The 4,943-nt window shown below is 33.3% G+C and overlaps 1 pseudogene; it reads right to left on the minus strand.

The window, feature by feature from the left end:
- Positions 1-579: 579 nt before the first annotated feature.
- LOC124233669 (olfactory receptor 5L1-like) lies at positions 580-4,641 on the minus strand (annotated as a pseudogene).
- Between the last annotated feature and the right edge of the window lie 302 nt (positions 4,642-4,943).

Consider the following 4,943-nt stretch of genomic DNA (forward strand, 5'->3'; position numbering starts at 1 on the left):
TCTTGGAAAAAAACATAGAATATGAGGCAAATGCACATGCTTTCCATGTGAAAAATAATAAAGTCAGTTTAACAAGAATGGTTTCATGTGTGGCCGGCCTGGTTGCATAGTGGTTAAGTTTGTGCATTCTGCCTAGGCAGCCCAGGGTTCACGGTTTCAGATCCCCAAGAGGACCTAGCACAGCTCATCAACCACACTGTGGCAGCATCCAACATAAAGTAGAGGAAGATTGGCAAGGATGTTAGCTCAGTGACAATCTTCCTCAAGCAAAAAGAGGAAGATTAGCAACAGATGTTAGCTTAGGGCCAATCTTCCTCACAAAACAAACAAACAAACAAACAAAAAATAAAAGTATGGTTGCAGGCATTACAGATGATGAAAAGACATATCTCTTTATGTACACTTTTTTAGAAATATATTGATGTTATTTCAAACCAGGAAACTACGTCTAACAATATCACCCGAAAAACCCATTCAAGACAGTTAGAGATCAGAGAAGAGCAGCATAGGTACCTGATACACTTGAACTCTCCAAGAAAGAGGATAAGACATGGTTTAATAAAGATAGGCAGCTGGAAAACAAAAAAAGCATGCATCATCCGTTAGCTCAAAAAATGCATCCCTATTTTACTTTCCATTCACATCCACTCAAAGCTAGCCCCTCATTGAAAGTCTTTGATAAAACCCTGACTCTTGCTAAGAAAATAGCTTTTCAAAAGGGAATTTGGATCTCAAAACTCTTGAGAGCTTCTTTCACATCCTTGTTCCTCAGACTATAAATCAGGGATTCAGTATGAGAATCACTGCATTGTAGAATATCGAGGCTACTTTGTCAGTATTAATACTCTTGACAGAACGGGGCTGGCAATAAATGAAAAGTATTGTTCCATGGAAAACAATGATGGCTGTGAGGAGGTAGGTGCAGGTGGAAAAGATTTTGCACCTTCCGTCTGCAGAGTGCATCCTTAGGATGGTGATGAGAATAACAAGCAGGAGGTGTGGATGATCAAGATGGTGATGATCTCATTGAAAGTGGCCACAGTGAACACCACAAGTTCATTCCTAGAGATATCATAACAAGAAAGAATAAAGAGAGGGAGTAAATCCAAGAAAAAAAAGTGGTTAATTACATTCGACCTATAGGATGGGATTTCAAGAGCTAAACACGTGAACCAGAGAACACACAGTTCCAGAGAAGTACAGCCAGAAACCAGCACCATTCAAAGTTTCTGGGACATGGAGTCCATGTACAGCAGTGGGCTACAGATGGCCGAGAAATGATCATAAGCCATCACAATCAGCAGGAACACCTCAGTGACTGCACATGTCCAAAACAAGTAGAACTGCATCATGCATCCCAGGAAAGAGATGACTTTTTTCTTAAGATATTGGATAAGATCTTTGGCGTGATGATTGTGGAACAGCAATGATCCGCAAAGGATAAATGGCTGAGAAAAAAGTGCATGAGGGTGTTAAGTTTAGAGCTGACCTGAATCAGTGCAATTATGTCAAGGTTGGCCCAAACGTAGTGACTCCATATGTGAGAAGGAACAGAAGGGAGAGAAAGACTCTCAGCTCAGGGGATCTGATAATCCAAGAACAATGAACTCTGCCACAGTGGTACAGTGCTCTTCTCCTATTTACATCATATATCAGGTTTGGGAAACCAAATGATGGTGTTTTTTTTTTTGGTTTCTTCTGAAAATAGAATTAGAGAGAAAATAGATTTATATAAACTTCAAAAAAATACATCAATATCAAACAGAGTACATTTAAAACACAATTGTCAAATAACTCAAAATGTTCACCATCTCAGTGGAGCCCACAGATAAAAATTAATTTAAAAATCAGCAGAAACCTATCTGTGAATAAAATTAGTTTTACTTCAAATCAGGAGAACAGATTGATTTATTAATCTATATCTATCTATCTATCTATCTATCTATCTATCTATCTATCTATCTATCTAACTATCTGTCTGTCTATCATCATCACCAGTACTGAGAGTGGACATCCTGCATTGTTTTTCACTATAGGGGAAATCATTCATTCCCAAACCATTAAGTGTGATGATAGAAGCAAGCTTGGTAGTAATTTTCTCTATTGAAGTAATTGAATAATTGAATTGAGTAATTGAGGTAATTTTCTCTATTTCTAATTTGTTGGGAATTTTTATCTTAAATGGCTGTTGGATTGTGGCAAATACTTTTTTCTGCATATTTTGAGGTGGCCAGAAGTTTTTTTGTCTTTAATTCTATCCGTGATGTGTTACATTAATTGTTTTTCATATGTTAAATCTACCTTGCATTCCTGGAATAGATCTCACTTGGTCATGATTTATTATCCTTTTATGTGTGTTATGAGATTTATTTTGCTAATAATTTGCTGAGAATTTTATATCTACCACTATGTGGAACATTGCATTTTGTTTTCCTTCCTCGTGTTTCTTTCTTGACTTTGTTATTAGGGTAATACTGGCTTAATAACATGAAGTGGAAAGAGGATCTCCTTTTCTAATTTTGACATAAGTTAATCAACTAGTATTTTTTATATAGGTGTTTTGTAAATGTAACCAGTCAAGCCATCTATGGCTATATATTGGTAATAGAGGAGAACTCTGTCACAGTGGTACAGGTTTAATTATGAACTCAATCTATTAACTTGTTATATGTCTATCTAGATTTTCTATTTTTTCTTTTGTCAGTTTTGGTAAATTTGTCTTTTTAAGAATCTGTCCATATCATCCAAGTCGACTAATTTGTTCACATATGCCGTTCATAATATTCACTATAGTCATTTTAAAATCTGAATATGCTAATTTGTATCTCCTCTCCTTTTTTCTTAGTAATTCTAGAAAACATTTTGTCAATTTTATTGATTTTTCAAAATTCAAACTCTGATTTTCTCTATCAATTTCTAGCTTTCTATTGTTGGTGTATGCTCTAGAGTTTATTATATCCTTCCTTTTACTTTTTGTTTGTTAGCTTTTAGTTAATTATTCTTTTTTATAGTTTCTAAATATGGAAGCTAAGCTTCTAGATTTGACATATTGCTTCTTTACTAATTTAGGTATTCAAAGTCCTAAATTTCCCTTTAAGCACATTAGAAGCATCTTTTAAAATTTTACATATTATGTTTTAATTTTCATTCAATTCAAAATTTTATATAATTTGTATCGTGCTTTCTTTTTTCAACTTTGATTTATTTAGAAGTGTGTTGTTAAATTTTGAGAGGTTTGTCTATACCCTGGATACAAATCCTTTCTCAGACATGTACTTGGAAAGAATATCTTCTATTATAAGTTTAGTCTTTTCATTCTTGCAACAGTGGCTTTTGAAGAGCAAAATATTTAATTTTGATGACGTCTCACATAATTTTTCTTTTATTCACCATGATTTGGAATTCATATGTAAGAAATATTTGTCTAGGTTCCAGCCCCTTGGCCGAGTGGTTAAGTTTCTGTGCTCTGCTTCAGCAGGCCAGGGTTTCGCTGGTTCATATCCTGGGTGCGGAAATGGCACGACTTGTCAGGCCATCCTGAGGTGACGTCCCACATGCCACAACTAGAAGGACCCATAACTAAAATATACAACTATGTCCTGGGGGGACTTGGGGAGAAAAAGCAGGAAAAAGAAAACAAGAAGATTGGCAACAGTTGTTAGCTCAGGTGCCAATCTTTAAGGAAAAAAAAAGGAGAAATATTGGTCCAATATGAAATAACAAAGAATGTTTTCTTGTTTTCTTCTGGAAGTTTTACAAATTTGATATTACACTTAGTTTTATGATTATTTCAGTTAATTATTGTATATGATGTTATTTATGGATTTATATCCCATAAACCATCTTTTGCACGTGGATGTTTAAATTATCCATCATTCTTTGTTAAAAGACAATTTTTTCCATTGTACAGACATTGTATCTTTGTGGAGAGTAATTTGACCTTTCAGATGTGTGTCTGTATTTGGATCCTCTACTCTCATCCATTGACTTATATGTTTATATTTGTAATACTGCATTATCTTAGTTACTTTACCTTTATAGTAGTTATTGAGATCAGATAGTGAGATGCTTCCAATTATTTTCTCACTTTCAACTTTGTCTTTTTTTAGTTCCTACTGCATACATTTTATAATCAGCTTGTCAATTAATTTAAGAATCATGTTGAGATTTTGTTTTGTTGTTTTTATTTTTTCTGTGTTCTACTCTATATGTATATTAATATATCCATGCATGAGGTCTTTTCTATTTTTTTATATTTAACTTATAATGTCTATAATTAAGAAGATTTCTTTAGATTGTGCAGAGATTTGTTTTGTTAAATGTCTAATATGACAATCTCCAACTTTAATTTGGATGTCTAGACTATTTATAGTTAATGCAATTACTTATATGGATTAATTAAATCTATCATCTTTATACTTTATCTCTATTTGTTTAATCTATCCCTTGCTTTTCTTTTTCTGTCTTCTTCTGTAAGAATTTTTCTGTGATTCCACTTATCTTGCATCCTCTGTTGACTTATTATTTTTGCTTCCTTAAAATGATAATGGTTTTCTAGGAGTTCACAGTAAACTTTTTAAATAAATCATTGGTCTCCTATGGATCTTGAAACAGTAAACTTCTAAGTCCTCTCTTACCCATCATGATATTATTATGTATTATACTCTGACAGAACCTATAAGTACCATTTCATTGCTATTCTTTTTTCCTTCAGACAGTTTGATGTCTTTTAGAACAATTAAAATATGAAAAAAGATCCACTTATTCTTTATAAAATTACCAGTGTTCATTTCTTTGGGTAGCTTTAATTTTCTGTCTGCTACTATTTTCCTTCTCCCCAAATGATGCATTTTAATATTTCTCATAGTACATGCCTATGGGTAATTCTTTCAGTTTTGTTTAGTCTCAAAAAAGTTTTTTCGTCCTTCACTTTTGAAAAAATT

Source organism: Equus quagga, unplaced genomic scaffold (assembly GCF_021613505.1).
Source record: "Equus quagga isolate Etosha38 unplaced genomic scaffold, UCLA_HA_Equagga_1.0 208879_RagTag, whole genome shotgun sequence".
In the NCBI taxonomy this organism is placed as follows: domain Eukaryota; kingdom Metazoa; phylum Chordata; class Mammalia; order Perissodactyla; family Equidae; genus Equus; species Equus quagga.